This window comes from Equus caballus, unplaced genomic scaffold (genome assembly GCF_041296265.1).
Source record: "Equus caballus isolate H_3958 breed thoroughbred unplaced genomic scaffold, TB-T2T haplotype2-0000440, whole genome shotgun sequence".
NCBI classification, from domain to species: Eukaryota; Metazoa; Chordata; class Mammalia; order Perissodactyla; family Equidae; genus Equus; species Equus caballus.
In genome coordinates, this window is record NW_027222395.1 from 3,148,680 (window position 1) to 3,166,645 (window position 17,966).

The following is a 17,966-nucleotide window of genomic DNA, read 5'->3' on the forward strand; positions in this document are numbered from 1 at the left end:
TAGACTAAGTTATTTTTATTGATTGCAAACTTCTGCTGACTGATACCACTATCATCCACCCAGAAGGTTTTACACTACTGACCTAATACTCTTTGAACTTGCTTCTTCATAGTCACTAAATCTATTAGAACTTCCAGTAGAGGCAATAATCAGGGACAGCAGGGACTTAAGAATATTGACATTTCTGTCCTAGGTCCTGTTTGACCTGCGATGGTAAAGGCTTTGTGTCATGAACTTGAAAGTCTCAGACAAAGAATGCAGGGTTAGAGGCATGGCTTTCAAGTCTTTCCACTTGAGTTGCTGGCTGCTCTCCAGTCCAAATATCCTGGAGACTAATTAATATTTATTTCAGATCTTGCATTCCTAACATGTAGCTTGGAGAAGGAATGTGGAATTCTTTATTTCTTGCTTGCCTTAAATACCATGGCTTTTCAGTATCCCGTCATCTGCCTTTAGATGCTAAAATGGTATTAAACTAAGACAGAAACATGACAGATGTTGGTTTATGCAGAATTTTCAATCAAACAGTTACAAGGCCAACTGGTGGTCATTTTTCAATTCACATTATTCATTTAGCAACAATCCAATACCAGTAATGAGAGAGCTACTCAGGGCTCTGATACACTGAAGGAGGCATCAAGTCTCAGGGATTCTCTTCTTGTTAGCAGGTTCTAAAAGGATGATTTCTAAGACAGCAGAGTCGGGAAAGCAGGAGGCACCTGATTTCTCCTGTAATACCTCAAAAGTTGAGTTTTAGAGGCATAATATACCTCTAGATGATACCAACATGAGGCCTAAGATGGCAGGGCAAGCCTTCTAACCAGTCTGCCCTGTTTTCTGTCTCTTTGCACAAGAATCCAGAGTTCATGTTTCTGATCATTGCCTGGTGAATTATTATGGCTTCCAGACCTCTTCCTCAGTTGGTGTTCTAGCTTAGGAACTTATTATTTTGAATTGCATTGTCAATGCAATTAGCAAGCATGTTCATCTTATAGTATGGCTCTGTATTTAGATCTATCTGAGAATATATTGTTTATACTAATAGATAGAATGCAACTCTATATCCAATAGACTGATAGATGATTGTTGTCAGAAAGTCTAAAGTGCATCACACAATGTAAACATTTATACCCAATAACAGACAATGTCCACTGAGCCTTTATATTTACATTTTAGAATATAATGAAAACTTCCATAAAATTCTTCCCAGGGTTCCCATCACATCCTTATTTAGAATTTTTATTTAGACTATGCCTCACAGGGTTGAATATGGGTGTCAGAATGGTGAAGAAGACAGATACTACCTTATCTTTGTCTGAAGTATGGGAAGAGACTGGCCAAATATACATAAAAATAATGGTACTATACTATAGGCTGACCACGGTCAGGTGAGATGAACAGGTGGAGAATGCTTTCCTCTGGCCATCAGTGGAGGCCATTTGGATGATGGTGACCAGGCTGAGTGTGGAGGAGGCAAGGATGACTGAATGGAATAAGAGGAATAGTAGTGCTGATCAAAACCTGGCAGATCAAGATAGCCTCACAGGAGACATGAAAGACCTGGAAGTTTACAGTAGAAATGTTTTTTTCCTGGATCCATAGAGGGGGAGTCTCATGGTGAAAAGAGGATATAGCAAGACACTGAAAACACCACTGGTTCATAAGCTAACAGCCATATGCCTACAGAGGGGCCAGTTCATGAGGAATAGATAGTATAGAGGCTTGTAGAGGGCAAACTGTTGGTTGTAGGACATGAGGCCCAAGAGAATGCATTCAGTTCCACCCAGGGCCAACAGCAAGAAGATCTGGGTGCCTCAGTCCAAAAGAGAGATGACTGTCTTATGCAGAAGCTAGTCAGTTATCATCTTGAGGGCAAGAGAAAATGTGAAGACATCAATAAGAGAACTGCCAAAGAAAAAACACACAGGAATGTGAAGATGCGGGCGTATCCAGATCAGCAGAATTAGTATGCTCTTTCCAGTTAGTGTGGGGATATCATGGTGACAAGTGCAAGAGACAGAAGTGAGTTGAAGTGCAGTGCAGCAGAGCCAGCAGAATAAATTCAGTGATTGTGTGGTTCTCCAAATATGTCAACCTTTGAATCTCCATAGAGATAAAAGGTAAAGCAGATAATGTGGAAAGTATTTCACAATCAATAATGGGCTACATAGAAATTAACCCAGCAAAAACATTGTTAATATTACCTAAGGAATCTGGAAAAAACTGGTAAATTCAGTAGACCTAAATTGGTCTAATGGCATTTGTCTTGTTTGATTTGGTGCTACATGATGTGAAACATTAAGTTAGATGGATACTTTCATCTTTTAAATATATTTGGATCCAGGCTTTTTCAGTCTAAAATATGTTGAATTAAAAGGTTTTTTTATTAATGGTTTACCTGCACTTTTAGTGATGGCTCTCCAGGAGAATACAATTAATCAGATTGACTTCATTTGTCCCACCTCTGTAAGTACACCTTGGCTTCAGAACTCTGATCTCTAGAACAAAGCAAAGTTCTGTAAGCATGTCTGTTAGAAATGAAAAGCACTGTGCATGGAAATATCAAACACTACAGACATAAATACACACGGATTCTACGTTGGTTGGTAGAATCTAATTCTCCTAAATTGATTTGGTATATTTTTCCTCACTTCAGATAGCTAGAGTTTTCTAGATATAATGAGCGTTTCACACATAGTTTCCCCTCAAATATTATCATTCATTCTTTGGACCATTCACCCAACTTTCAAGGACAAAAATGGATATGGAGAATATTCATGTAGTTATTTAATCTTGGTGATGAAGAAAGTACTCACTGGATCCCAGTAGCAAATGTTCACTTTAGAAATCTTCTGCCTGATACAGTCTCACATAGCAATGTCATCATCATTTCAACACAGGAAAGGATTTGTTCAAATATGCAACAACACCTCATCCTCTAATAAGTTCCAAATTCTTCAGTCTCACAAGAACATTCCTTCAAGTAATAGTCTCAATCTTTCTCTTGAAAAGTATAGTAAAACAAAAAAAATCCTATCAAAGCATTAAATCCCTTATTATTAGGGCAAGGCATCATTTAGTTAAATTAGTGAGATTATTGTCTCTTACATAATGTTTACATTACTTTGTGGCTTAACGCAATAATCAGGTTTTCAGTTATTTGTATATCATAAAACTCACATTACAAAACTATGTTCTCATGTTTATATAGTGGGAACGATGATAGTTGTTAGTGGATACTGAATTACAAGTATATTTTCATGTCAAAGTTTCAACAATATGTGTTTCATAATTTAAGCGTATTTGCATTAAAACAGTTAACAAAATACACTGGGTGATCAAAACAGACAAAAGCAAATAAAAACACTATTGAACAGTAGAATAGATTATTAGATATCATCATCATTACTATAAACAGAAAAATAAAAATAGCAGTTTATTAATATTATGCAAAACAGCTAAGTATCTACTCAAAATAAAACAGTGAGATGTCCCTTTATTCATATCCAACAGCTTCTTCCTTAGTGAGTATTGCAATTTCTGCTTAATTGGAATTAAAATAAATAGTTCACATGACACAAACAGTACTTTTAAGTAAATAATTCATGTTACAAGTTTCGTGTTGTAGGACAAATGTCTGAATATTTTCATAAATATATCTTTGCTCACATTTTCCCACTTGGATCCCTGAGTTTTTCCTGCTTTATTTGCCAAAAAAAAAATTTATGCAAATCCTTCTAAAGCTGTAAGCACAAGTTCTAGTTCAACCACTTTCTTATGCCATGCTGGCCACTCAAGTCCCTGTAAAGTCATCCTTCTTTATATTCATAGCAATATGGTCTCTTATTATGATGGCCCTTAAAATATTTACTGCCTTATTGCATTTTATTCCTTGATTATTATTAACTGCTGATTTCTTTCTGTAGTACAAAATCTGTAAAAGTGAATTTTTGTAATATTTCTATTTATTCACTCATAGAAATCAGACATGGTTAAACATATTGATAATTGAATTTTTGTGCAGAGTGAATAGGAATTGGCGTTCACATTCAGTACCTAGGTTTTATGTCCTGAATTTATTAGCTGAATATCTTGGGATGAAATACTTAACTCACTTTGTCTCACTTTCATCATTTTCAAAGCTGAGATTATAATCTCTCTCAAAGTTCTTTTACACATGAAATGTGTTATATAGCAATATATACTTTTTAAATTGGATACAACTTCATCCATCAATGTTATTAAAATTCAATTTTTTCTTGTGATAAAACAGGCAAATTGATCAGTTCCAACTGTAACTGGGAAAATTAAATTGCTTTGAAAAAAACTGCGCATTAGGTTTCCCCACATTTTGCAAATTCTATAATTGAACTTCTTCCTCTGAATGGCCATTATGATGCTATCAAGAGTGGATGATTACTCTTTGCAAATAATTGTATGACCAATAGATTTGAATTATCTTTTCTTTCTAATACTTCTTACTTCTTGAGATCAAACCCATTCCATTTCATATTATTTGCTCTAATGAGCAATGTCTTTGTAGAGGTGGTGAATATTTTAATGTTCCCATCACTTTCATCATCATCATCTTTCTATGCCACTAGGAATATGTAGGGTTAGAATACATGTTCTTTATTGTTCAGGATGTTTGCATTATAAGCATAAAGTGTTAGCTACTATAAGTGTAAAGAGAAAATCATTAACAGAATATTGGGTTTTTGGTTAGAGAGATTTATGTTTGTAATCTCACTCTACCAGTTATAGGCTGATGATTTTAGGCAAGTTAATGTTCTGGAGGCTTGCTTTACTTATCCACAAAATGGGATTATGATCCTCACTTGGAAATAAAAAAAAAAACACATTTATATATGAAGTTTTTTTAGGAAAATGGATAGAACAAAGCTAATACTAATAAATATTGATATTCTTCCCAGCTGCCTTCTTTACCCATTCCAAACTTCTGGCTAGTTTTTTCAGTACTATTTTCTTTGTTTTTTACTTTTCTCTTCCCTCTCTCCCACTCTTTCCTTCCTTCTTTTCTTTCTTTCACTCTAACTTATTTCCTCTCTCTTTCCATTTCATTGTGCCTTCAACAGTGCTAGATTGAATTTAAATATTTACATATTTCTAGGAATATGCTTTTACATAAGCAAAGCAGCCTTTATAAACTTAAAATAAAGACACTCCTTATCCTGCCTTCTTCACATGGTGTGAGAAAATTTAAGATAAGAAAACTGTAAAAAGTTTCTTGCTGATTTATCTACTGAATACCAAGATACTTTCCCTGGTATATTGAAATGATTAACTATGAATGCAGATGGTAGTATTTTGGTATTAATGTAAGAAGATATAAAAAAGAGACTTTATGAAGTGCAGCTGAGGATTTCAAAAGAAAATGATTGAACTTAGAAAGATAAAAACTAAGCAAAATGCAAACTGTTAACAGAAAGAGTGCATAATAGGTTTCTTTCACAAGTATATATAAAATAAAACAATGTATATTTGATTTGACAGTAATTTGGCATTACCGTTCATACAATGATTGTTTTATGGGAATTTCTAGATAACAACTATCCACATTTATGATTAGCCTTTCACAGTCAAGATGCTATCACTGTGTTATTATTTGTTGGAAATTACTCATTTATGAAAAAATGTAAAAAGCAGAAAACAAATAAAAATTAGAAATAATGCTGAATTTATTTCTTCACTGAAATTGTGGTAATGCCGTTAAAGTAATTATTTTGTAGCCTTTTGTAGCTACAGTCAAGTTAGAAAGATGCTTTGTTCATGTATCAAAATAGAATTATCTGCAAGATATTAGTAGCAGAAGATTCACTCACACCTCAGTCTGTGATGAATGTCTAGAATTTACACATTGAGATGTTCCATAATCATAAATTTGAAATCATGTGTGCAGAAATATCATTTTTTCTAGTTACTTGTTTTCCTCGTGATTAATGGTTTGTTCACAAAGACTAGGAAACTAACTAAGTACAATCTTGGTCTGCGTCACTGGGTCACAAGTGGAATGTTTAAGATAAATACATAGTAATACCTTTAAATAAGGGATATTTTCTGCATGTATTTGCTTGGAAATGGCAGGAAATAAACACTAAACAAAATAATGTAAACTACAGGGTGTGTAAACATGCGAATTTAATTTTTTCTTGATCATTGAATCATTTTGAATCATCTCCAGTGGGATTTTCATCACAGAAAAAGGATTCAGGGTAAGGAAATACATGATTGGAGATAACTGTGAAATATTACTAAGTCTATCAACACTGTCAAATTCCACAGGAAAGAAGAACATCAGGAATTTAATATGATTTCAGTAAAGCATGAGAAAATGGAATATGTTTACAATTATCAACACAATGATTTACACAATTTTTAGATGTCAACTGAGCCATTTTCTGAGAAATGAGGTGAGATTATGCTATTTAGTCAATAAAATTGACTAGCATTCAATTTTATCTTGAAATTAGGTTGATGGACACTGTATATAAAAGTCATCTAAAATCACTTGGATCATTTCAAAGACACTGATAAAAAGTGAATGAAGGCAATTTGAAATATTGGGTCAACTATGAATCACTTAAAATAACAGATCTTCAGGGCTGGCACAGTGGTGCAGTGGTTAAGTTCACACATTCCACTTTGGCGGCCCTTGCTTCGCTGGTTTGGATGCTGGATGAGGACATGGCACTGCTTGGCAAGCCATGCTGTGGTAGGTGTCCCACATATAAAAAGTAGAGGAAGATGGGGACAGATGTTAGCTCATGGCCAGTCTTCCTCAGCAAAAAAGAGGAGGATTGGCAGCAGATGTTAGCTCAGGGCTAATCTTCCTCAAAAAGAAAGAAGAATGAAAGAAAGAGATGGGAGAGGCAACTCAAGATGGTGGCATAGGAAGACCCTGAACTCAACTCCTCACACAGAAAAAAAATTACATATAAAACAATTTCCTGTTAAAAAGACCTGAAAATTAGCTAAATAGCACCTCCACAACAAAGGATGAAAGGGCTACATTGAGATGAGTAGGTGAGGCAGAGATGTGGTCTTGCCAAAACCCCCATCCTCAGCACAGCAACCCATAATTGGGATATATCTCACATCTCCAAATCCTCTCCCTGAGGAGCAAGGGCTTTGTGCCCTACAGTGGGCCCCCCAAACCTTTGGACCTGCCCTAAAGTGATGAGCTCCCAAAACATCACATTTTGGAAAGCCAGTGGGGCTTATGTCCACGAGACCCTAAGGGCCATAGGGAACTGAGAATCCACTCTTAAAGGTCCATGCATAGACTCTGTCATCCAAGGACCCAGCACGAAAGCAGTAGTTTGAATAGTACCTAGACCATATGTGAAGGAGATTCATTTGTTTATCTTAAAGCATTTGCTAGAGGATCAGGGGCCACTTTGGACTCTCTCCAGGGACAGAAGCACTGGTGAACACCATTTTTTTACTCCTTCTAAATTTCTAGCACAGACACTGGTGAGTGACATTTTTACACTCTCACAGTACCTTATTAGTGCCAGTAAGCACATTCAGTCACAACAGTCTCTTGCTGCCATGATCAAGCTGGCAGGCACACTCCACACCCTTGCTCTCTACAGTCTTGTAAATTCATTGGATGCAACCTGCCCCCATACTCTCTCATGACTCCTCTAAAGCTGGCAGACATACTCCACTCTTGCGCTCTCCCATGGCCTTGATAAAGTGAGTGGGCACACACCACCCTCATGTTCTCCCATGGTCTTGCTAAAGCCAGCAGGTGCATGCAGTCCATACAGGGGATGCCTCTTGAGCTCCTGGCTCTGGTGGCTTGCCTTTCTGGGCCCACAGGACTGAAATAAATAGACAGACAGTTCTTGGAAGGCTACCATTCCCAGGGCACTTCATAGGCAGCAGACTGAAAAAAGTCCCCAGTCTTCCTGGGAAAAAGACCTATTTATTTGTTCTGGAGCATTGGCCTGAGAGGCAGGTTTCAGGTTTCAGACACATAGATGCTACAGAGGTGCTCTTGGGGGACACAATTTTTATGCTCTTTGTTCTTGCTATAGCTCATCACAGTTCCCATAATGGAGCATATACACTCATCTGGAACCCTGATTTTTTGAACTGTAACCAAAGGGACACTTCCAGATCAACTGCTCTGGACAACAGTAATGTTTTTTATTATGGTACCACATGACTGTATACATTTGCATACTTTAAAAGCTGCTGCCTGAAGGTCTGGCTTCATTTCCAGTAAGTTTCATTTTTCAAATCAAAATTCCATTCAAAGTACATTATAATTTATTAAAGATGACTTTAAGAAAAAATATAAACAGCTGTCAAAAATATTTTTTCTTTTCTAGATATCTGCGACAGTCATTTTTATAATTATTATTTCACACTAGTTCTTCAATACAAAAAAAAAGAAGAAAAAGCTGGCCTATTCAAGAAATCTAATTTGAAGGCCTCCCAACATTTTGAAAGCGTTACTGTGACTTTCAGAACACATACTTGCATCCTGCCAGACAACTGAGCATAAGCTTTCTGTCTGACCACGTCCTGGGCACTTTCTCACTTGCTGTCCACCAGGTTCTATGCTTGACACGTCCCCGCATCAGCTCATAGGCTTAACTGCTGCAGCACTGAACGCAACAGCAAGCCGTCATCCTGTAAATATTAGTGCAGATCATCAATACGGACGATAGCGCTAAAGTGACAGTAACGCCTCACACAGTGTACTGTCATTAAGTCCAAAAGTTTGGTCACTTTGCCAACCCAGAATCTGATCGGCACCATCACGAGGCAGAGAACACCATCAGTGGACGCTTTGGCAGAGAAAGCCATTAAATGACCTCTTAAGCGAACTTCCCTTCTACAGGGAGCAGGTGAACATCACCTTATCTACCCAGAAACTTAATGCCAATCACAACACGGTGGTTGCAACAGCAATAAACAGGAGCAGAAACACCCTAGCTTCTCTCTGAAATTACTTTAGGATTGTAGATCAAATTCTTCCCCAAATGATCCTGCTCTGCATGTCATAAAAAGTAAGATGCCTTTGTTCAGAACTCTTACAAAGAAATGCTGCCCTGCATTTCCTTTGATGCTTGCAAATTTCAGGCTCTACAGATAGGCGATTCCAGTACAAAGGAGAAAAGGAAAAAGAACTCAAGAGGCTCTTCGACAGTCCCCCAAACCCACCATCCTCCCACAGCAAACGGGTAAGTCCAGGCTGTTCCAGGAAAGGGAGATGGGGACAGACAGGAGGCGTCCACACCAGGCAAGACAAAAACAGGGGAGTTGAGAGGAGGCAGGTAGAGAACGGAGCGGCCGCCCCCCTCCATCCCACCGGGAACTCTGCCGGCTGTCCCTCCCCCTCCCTCTGACCCGGGACCGGCCGGCTGTTCCTCTCCCGAACCGAACCCCTGACAGCGGGTAGCTCAGACGCACGTGGTGTGCACAGCAAGCAGCCTCTCTGAGCCTGAGACAGCCGCCAGGATGGCCCGCGTTGCTGGGGAGCGGGGATAGAGGGGACGGAGGCACCGAGGAGCCCCGTCCAGCCGGCGAGCCCCACGCCCCAGCCCTCCAGGACAGCACCCCGCAGGGCTCAGCGGACAAGGCGGGCCAGGGCCGCGCCACCTCCCGGAAGGCTGTCTGGTACCCGAGCGCGGGCTCAGGGCACGTCTCCCCTCCGAGCCGCCCTCCCGCTCAGCTGCGGCCCTGGCCGCTGTCCTTGCATCGATGAGGTCTGGCCAGGGCAGCCCCCAGGTGCACTGGGCTAAAGGGGACCGGGTAGGAGGGGACAGCTGCGCGGCCCAGGGTTCCCCGCCGGTTGTCTCAGGCGAGCCGCACGTGGGTCAGAACCTGCCTGACCCCACTTTCCCCCAGCTCCACGCCAGGGCACGCCCCGCCTGAGGATGTCTGACGCCTCCCTATTGGCTGGGGCGAGCAGGGGGGCGGAGTGAGAGAGGAGGCAGGTCCAGCGGGAGGGATGTAGGGAGCCCAGGGGTGGGCCAGTGACGTGCTGGGCTAGCGAGGAGGCAGGGCAAGCAGGGACGCCGGGAGACAGAGAAGCCAGGGCTGCAGTGCGCCCCCACAGTGTGGGGAGGCCAGAGAGCATGAGTCTGAGTGACAGGCCTAAGAGGGAGGCGGGGCAAGTTGGGGCGTGGTGAGCAGGGAGGGGCGGGGCCACAGAGGAGGCGGGGCAGCGGAAAGCAGCCCTGCGTGGGGAAACAGCGGGAGCGGGAGTCCCCACGCAGTCCCCAAGAGAGTCAGGCAAGTGCGCTGGCTGAGCGTGTGAGGATTCCTGGCCAACAGGATCACCCCCATGGGGGCGGGGCCCACACCGGCCACCTGCCTGGTGAGAAAAGCCAGGAGCCATGCTCCTCCCGCCCACTGCCTGATGGGAAATGGAGTCTTTTTTTACTGGAAACCTATGAGCTGTGAGTCTGACCTTAGGCCTTTGGGAAATGTGGTCCACAGTTGCACCTTCAGATCAGATGCTGCAGCCGTCAGGCCAGAAAATCTGAAATAAACATTCTGGGTCATATGATAATTCTATGTTTAATTTTTTTTTCTACACAAAATTCACCTTGAGGTGGAAAGTGACTCCATGAACTTGAGTTTTGTCACAAAAATAACTGCATATTTTCCCTATTCTTCCAAAAGGAACCAAAACACACTTGTTTGGGTAGGTTTCCCAGGTTTTCCCTGTAAATCGAGATGAGGCAGTAGATATAGTCATGGGCAAAGACTGAAGAAAAGACACAAATCCATTTCTGTCATCCATGGCCTCTGACTCTGTCTTGACCCTGAAACAGAGGTTTTCGGCATATTGCTGCTTACGAAGACAGAGGCTCGACACAGGAATCTGAACAGCAACAACCAGAGAAGGCTTTGTGTGCTCACCCCTGAGAACTTCCTCAGGGGCCCATTCTGTTTTTGGATTTTTCCCAGGTAGGAGCCATCTTTCTTTGTCTCTTTGTATGCCTTGGAACTTTTGGCAGAAAACTTACCATTTGCAATATTATGACATGACAACTAGGGAAATCAGATTCTCCCACTCCCCAGCATTTCTGGGGGATGCTGACTGCAATAGATGGTGTTAGTTTCTTTAGGGGATATTCTGATCCAATCCTGAAAGTTCTGTATTCTTTGTCATGTGTGGCCACTGAACACTTTGATCTGTTAACCTAAGGATCAGCTAGAGATCCTGAGTTTAGTGGATCTTAGGGTGTCCTCCTGGGGAAAGAGGGCGAGGGAACTCTGTATGTGACAGGGAGAGCGACTGTCTGCTTTGGTGTAGAGAAAGAGCATGGCGCACTGCATCCAGTTCTCCTTTCATTCTGGCACACAGAAGACTAGATTTCCTAGCCCTCTTGGTTTTCAAATGGACGTATGGCTACTTCTGCCCAACAGCATCACTTTTCGGCCAAAGGAGAAATGAGGGTGTGTAAAGGCCCCAGGTGCTCTTTCTGTCCTTCAGCAGCAATGGAAGAAGGTGTGAGTTTCAGATAGTGTAGCAACAAGGTCATGGGGTCTCCATCAGCCTTGCCCAACAAGACTTGGGAAGCAGGGGTCCCTTCACCCCAGCAACCAATGTTTGATGTAAATCTGAGGAGAAATATATCTTTTGTCATGGATTTCTTAATTGTTGCATTTAATTTCTTACCAGAGTGTTACCTAAGGTTGTCCTGAAGATTATGATGACCTACCCTCTCAGATTGTCTAAAAGCTGATTCTCCCAGAGCAGAATTGGCCAAATCTCATGTTGCTATGGTCAGAAGTCATGTCTCCTGACGGCTGCTTGTCACAGATCGGGGCCCCACCAAGAGACTCTGAGTCTGATAGGGAGTATTGCATGTAGAAAGTGTATGGAAGTGTTCTGGAGAGATATCCCTATGGGAAGTTAGCAAAGCAGAGATGGTAGCAGGAGAAGCTGAAGCACAAGCCCGTTGCCAGTGGGTCTCAGCCAACCCTCAGGGATCTCTGGAGCTGGGACGGCCCTTTGGTGTTGTCCAAAATTGAGACAAGGGAACCAGGCTTCTTACTCCCTTATCTGCCAGACATGGGGCCCTGGCTGTCCCTGGAGAGGGCTGTATCCTCGGGTTAGGTGGTTCCCTATGCTGTGGGGATGTCCTGTGAGGGAAAGAGCTGTGAGCTGTCCTCAGCCAATATTCCCAGGAGCTGTGGGGTGGATGCCTTGGCCTTGAGCATGAGTCTGGGCTGAGTCTCAATGTTTCAACGGCACTGCTCCTTCACCATGCTCTTCCTTCCCAACCTAGCTAATAATCTCCCGATCTGAGGAAGTCCCCGGGAGGACTTACGTAGAGCTCTGCCTTTCCCTGTGATTGGATGAGAGAAAGGCATTGGGGAAGACCAGAGTCTCTCTCTCCAGGATTCAGACCCTCTTACCTGGGGGCTTCTGGTGAGCCCCGGAAGGATTCCGACCTCAGCTGACCGTGCTGAAGTGGTTCCTGTAATGGTGGCCGCAGATTTGCGTAGTCGGGCGCTTGTAGTTAGGGAGAATCTGATTCCCTCCAGAGAGCCAGAACAGGTGCTCTCCAAAGTCTTGGGGTCATGGGGACAGGCCTGGTAGACATCGAAACCCAGGGGCAGGTTGGCGAGTCGAGGGGCATTCTCGTTGGTCTCCTTAAGGGTGAAGGAGAGGCCAGCCCATGCTGGTAATTCTTCCAGACACACCTAAGCCCAGGGGCAGCATTCGGGAGAATGGTCGAGTCATGTCATTCAGGGACAAATCCTAAGCCAGGCCAAGGGAAAGGTCGGGTTCTGGACTCAGGTTACCCGTCCAGAGATGCTCCTGTCTTGGCAGATGGAGGTGGTGTGAACATGGTTCCCAGCGCTCTGGGACACCCTGGTATGGCTCTCTCACTGTGATGAGGCAAATCGTGTCCAAATCAGCAAGATGGGTTTGCAGGGCACTGTGAGTGGGAGGAGATGGCATTGAACTGGATGGTGTGGCTGTCAACTGGACAGATTTTTTCTTAGCTTCCACAAATGGAAGATGCATCCGTGCATGGACCACACAGCAAGATATTTTCGAGGTCCATGAGTGAGGAGTACAAACGCCGTCTCATCGACCACTTTGGAGAGACTGAGTTGAATTCCACCATGATCTTGTTTTCGCTTGCACTGGAAGCCAAGATGCAAGCATCCGTCCCCACCTTGGACCTGGAATAGTTTAAATGGCACCCGACTTACCAGTTCCTCAAACATTTTGAGCATTTCCTTCCAACACCATATTCACCTGAGGCATTTCAAGGGACTCACATTATTAGATTCTCTTCTCCTAAGTCAGCTCTTAGGAAGCCAGTTTTGGTAACTTCTGTGTGCCTTGAACAAGAAACATTTCATCCAGATTTGCTAATTTCTTTCCTCGTGAACTTCCACAATCTATGTCGAATTTGGAAACCCAAAGATGGGATAAATGTGCCTCCTGTGTCCACAGCTGTACTCCCGCAACAAACTAAATGTTTCTACGTACCGGGTCGGCTCTCAGGAGCACCCCAGTCCTGGAGGAGACACTCTTGGGACACCCATGACTTCATACTGGCCCTGGACTAGCCCTGGGACCTGCCACAACTCTTTCTCCTTGGAGGGACAGCACAGCCTTCCCCACCTTCCTCTGGCAAGTCTCTTTCCTGGGTGGCTGTGCCGCATCAGGGAGGGCCTGGGCTGCCGGGGACCCGGATTGATCCTCAGCTTCCGGCTGTGCTGAGATGGCCTCCCTGGCAGAGCCCAGCCTGCCATGTGTCTGAGTGACACTTGCAGCCACCAGGAAGGAGAGGATGAGTCAGAAGTGCCAAGCGATTCACCCAGCCCTTGTGTTTCAGGCTGTTTCCAAGGGACGAGATTGCAAAGGCTGGGTGGTCAGGCTTTCCCTCTTAGTTCTGGAGCTGGTGCTCTGGTTGAGCTCAGAGCAGTGTCTGTTTAGCACCCAGATGGGAAGCATTTCAACATTTCCCTCGGTAAGGCTGTGTCCACGCACATCCACAGATCATCAGGTTGCTCTCATTCCCTGCAGTACCCCTGACTCACACCCTTCTTAGGCCTCCTCTTTCACACCCCCCACAGGAAAGGCACACATCCCCATGACAGAACCACAGCACAAGACTGTGGAAAGAACACAGCCAGCCGAGGGGCTACACGCTTGCTGGGCTCAGGCACAGCAATGACTTTAGGAAAAGTCACTAAAAATACTCCAGATTGTGTAAATTTGGGACTGTCCGACACCACGGGCCTGAGAAGCACATAGGCCCAGAAGTCACCCTCGGCAGTAGGGAGACTGTGGGGTCATTCCTGGTCAGGATGATCATCTATCCTCCTGGGAAAGCAGAGCTCACCTGGGATCCATCAGGCCCAGTCTGGGAGGAGTGGCCATGATGGACCTGGCAGAAAGGCTGGGGGCATCTAGGGAATTTCTGCCCTAAGATACAATTGTATGCAGGAGTGCAGAGACACTGAAAATCCTAGCTCACAGGGAGCACTGGGTTTATGGAGGGAGACCTGGCTGAGGCCCTAAAAGCTGCATCCCACAGCTTTCCCCTTAGATAGACAACAAGCAGGAAATGGTATTCAGGGTTAGGGACCAGAAGCCCAGGAAGATCCAGCCTAGGTCAACGGTGAACAGGGAGCCCCTCAGTGGGCCCGAGAAGGCGGAGTCCTGCCTGCCCATGGTCCATCTGCACAGGACCTTCCTCTGGCCTTGTCCTCTTCACAGGCACATTTTGAGCTTTTGACAGTATTTTCCCCAGTTTGAGCTGAAGACATTCCAGAGACTGAATCAGAAAACAAGATCCTAATCTGTGTGCCAGAGAAACCAGGAAAATGTTCCCTCTTCTGGCAGAGTGTAGAAAGGCAGCCACTGTCCTGGGCAGGACATGTGCTAGGGACAGGCATGTGCTAGTTTGAAAGACACGCCCAGCTCAGTGGTTGTCGTTCTGCCTGAGAAAATGCCTCCAACCTCTTAGTCCCAAGAGGTAGGAGGGGCTGTCTCTGCTCCTGGACAGGGTGAGCCCAACTGCAATGATCCTGTCCTTGGAGGAAGGGGGACTTGGGCATGTCCTTCAGTAGCCAGGGAGGGGACTGGCACTTCTTCCTTCTCCACATAAACTGAGCTGATGACTCTGTGAGGTTTCTAAATTCGAGAAGGAATGTGAGTTTCTGGATCTGGTTTCCATGAGCACAGGGAGTGAAAGACGCACACCTCCACTCCCAGGATTAGAAAGAAGCAACAATTTAATGTTATACTCAAATGCAGCATTTACCATTGACAACAAAACATGGCCCCTCCAAATAGGGAGATAGGTGCTGGGGAAAAGGGGGGAGGGAGAAGAGGGGTTGGTGCCTTCCATCGTGGCCTCCAGGGGACCCCAGGAAACGGATCACAAAGTTCTCATCAGAATCTGAGGAGATGACCCTGTGCACCCTGAGTGTCCCCACTGTGTCCCCATTGTAGCTCAGCTGGTCTCAGGAGGGTCATGGACCACCACCACTGGGCCCTTGGTTGGGGGTCTGGTGTCTGGAGAAAGAGAGGCATTTCCTGAGGGGCCTGCCCTGGACCCACAGCACACACCCCCTCCCTGCCCCCACTGTGCTCTGTGCTCCAGCCCTGTGCTGAGTCGTCAGACAGCCAACAGGACCCCATCTGTCCCTGACACAGGGGCTGATATTTAACATCACCCATTTCACAGAGGAGGAAACCAGTCAGAGAAACATGAGTGCAATTGCCCAGGACAGGACTGCTCACCAGTGGAGTTGGGACCCAGGGCCAGCTGTCTGCCTCCCCAGGCCCATGCTCAGCCTGAATGTTTCCTGAGCCTGTGGATTCAGCCACTGCCAGTGCAGACACACACTCTTCCCTGAGCTGTTCTTCTTGTCTTTGAAGAAGAGTCAAATCTTTCTGGCCCAGTGGTATCTGGGCTCCAGCTGGCAGGACAGGCTGTAGCTACAAGACAGAGTAGAGCTGGAAGCTCTCAGGAGCCACACATCACATGTGCATCCTGGAACCTGCCAGCAGCTGGAGTCCAAGGGTCCCAGGGTTCGCCATGCAACCAGATCTGGGGCTGACCAGGGAGCCAGGGCCATGGGCTCTGGAGCTGGTCAGCAGAGAGAGTCTGCCCTGCCCTCTCCCAACTCCTGACCTCCCTCACCTCTCCTCCTCACTCAGGGGCTCCATGGCCTGGAACCAGGCCCCAAAGTGCTTGTCAGGCTGCACTGTGTACAGATTTGCAGCCTCCTGGAGCAGCTCGATCTCCTCCATCAGTTTGAATTGCTAGGACAAAGCAAGCACAGGATGCACACAGGACCTGAGTCGGGGACCCTGCAGGGCTCTTGGAGGGGGTGACTAGGGGGACAAAGAGCCAGTCTGGGGCCTTTGCCCGCTTGGGAACCCTGCCTCCCTGCAATTCAAGTCAGGACTTGCCTGCTCTCACACTTGGCCCGAAATAGCTCCTCATCCAGGAAGGTGTCTTTGATGCCAGCCCTACCCCTACCCACCAATGCCATAGGATCCCCAGCTCTGTATATCAAACTCTACAAATAAATGTCTGACCCTGCGGATTGGGCCAGAGGGGGTCCTGCCCACGGGGGGGTGTCTCTGATTTACACACCCCCAGCCTCCCCACTGTGAGGCTGCAGCCGCTTACCTCATTCCATTTCTGACAGTTCAGCACATCCCCTGGAAAGCAGACAGCCACAGTCCATCAGAAACAGCCCCCTTAAACCAGCACTAGCCCCTGTCCACACCTCTTCCAATGTTGCACTGCTGCCAGTGGGCAGGCCCTTCCAGAGACAGGACTTGGACCTGGACCAGTCTCTGGGCTCCAGAGCAGGGGCACAGAACAACTGAGGCAAGAGACCTTGTAACCCAACCCTCTCTGATGAGACATGGGGAGACTGAGGCCTCAGGCAGGAAGGGACAGCTTAGCCACTGATGTGTTTCCTGACTGGGAGGGGCCCAACTTCTCTTCCCTAATTGGCAGAGCCAGAGGGAGAGGCTGAGTCCAGCTCAGACACCACCTCCTGCGGCCACTCAGTCAGGCAGCTCTGAGCCTCAACAGCCCAGGGAACCTGGACGGTGGCTTCTGCAGAGCCTGCATCACTCACTGGGGAGATGGGCCTGACGCCCCGACTCCCACACAAGGTTGGAGGCTCTGCTGAGAGGACCTTTGCCAAATGCAGAGAGCTCAGGGCTCAGGGAAGGACTCTTTACTCCCAACCCTCAGGAGACTGAGCCCCCGGACCCACGTCCAGGCTCACTCATCTCCACATAATCCTGCATCATAGCGTCCAGCAGCTCCAGGGAACTGAAGAATGTCACCAGGGAGGGGACAACACCCTGTGCAGCCATCGGGGTGGGCATGGTGATGAGCTCCAGCTCTCAGGTGCCCCCATGAACCCTCCTCCGAAACCCCACACCCCAGCCCCCTGCCCACCCCACACTCCCACACAGAGCAGCCTAGGATCCTCGGGACACCCCAACACACACAATTCCCTCCTCCCCTCCCCTCCAGGAGCACCAAACTCCACCAGTCTAGTCCCAGGGCTGGCTGTTGGCCCATCCGAGGGGGTGTGGTCCCTGCCCCTCCCCACCCCAAATCTGTCCTGTTGCCAGTGCTTCCAGGCCTCCTCCTGCTCACTGCTATTGCAGGAAGATCATGCTCCGTGGCCACAGCAGATGCACTGGAGGAGGAAGACCCCTCTCCTGAGGGAGGTCTCCAGCTGGAGGGGGAGCCCCCTCTCCTCTGACTCCTGGGACCCTCCCCCACAGGCACCCTCACCTACTGCCCCTGCCTCTCCTGGACTCCCTGGCGGGCCCTCTCTGCAGTCACTAACATGGAGGTCGCCTCCTGTTGGGGCAGAGGACATGGTCAGTGTGCCCATACTCCCCTCCACATGTCCCCCAAGGTCCCTGACCTCAGACCTTGGCCATCAGCTCCAGTGCCCTG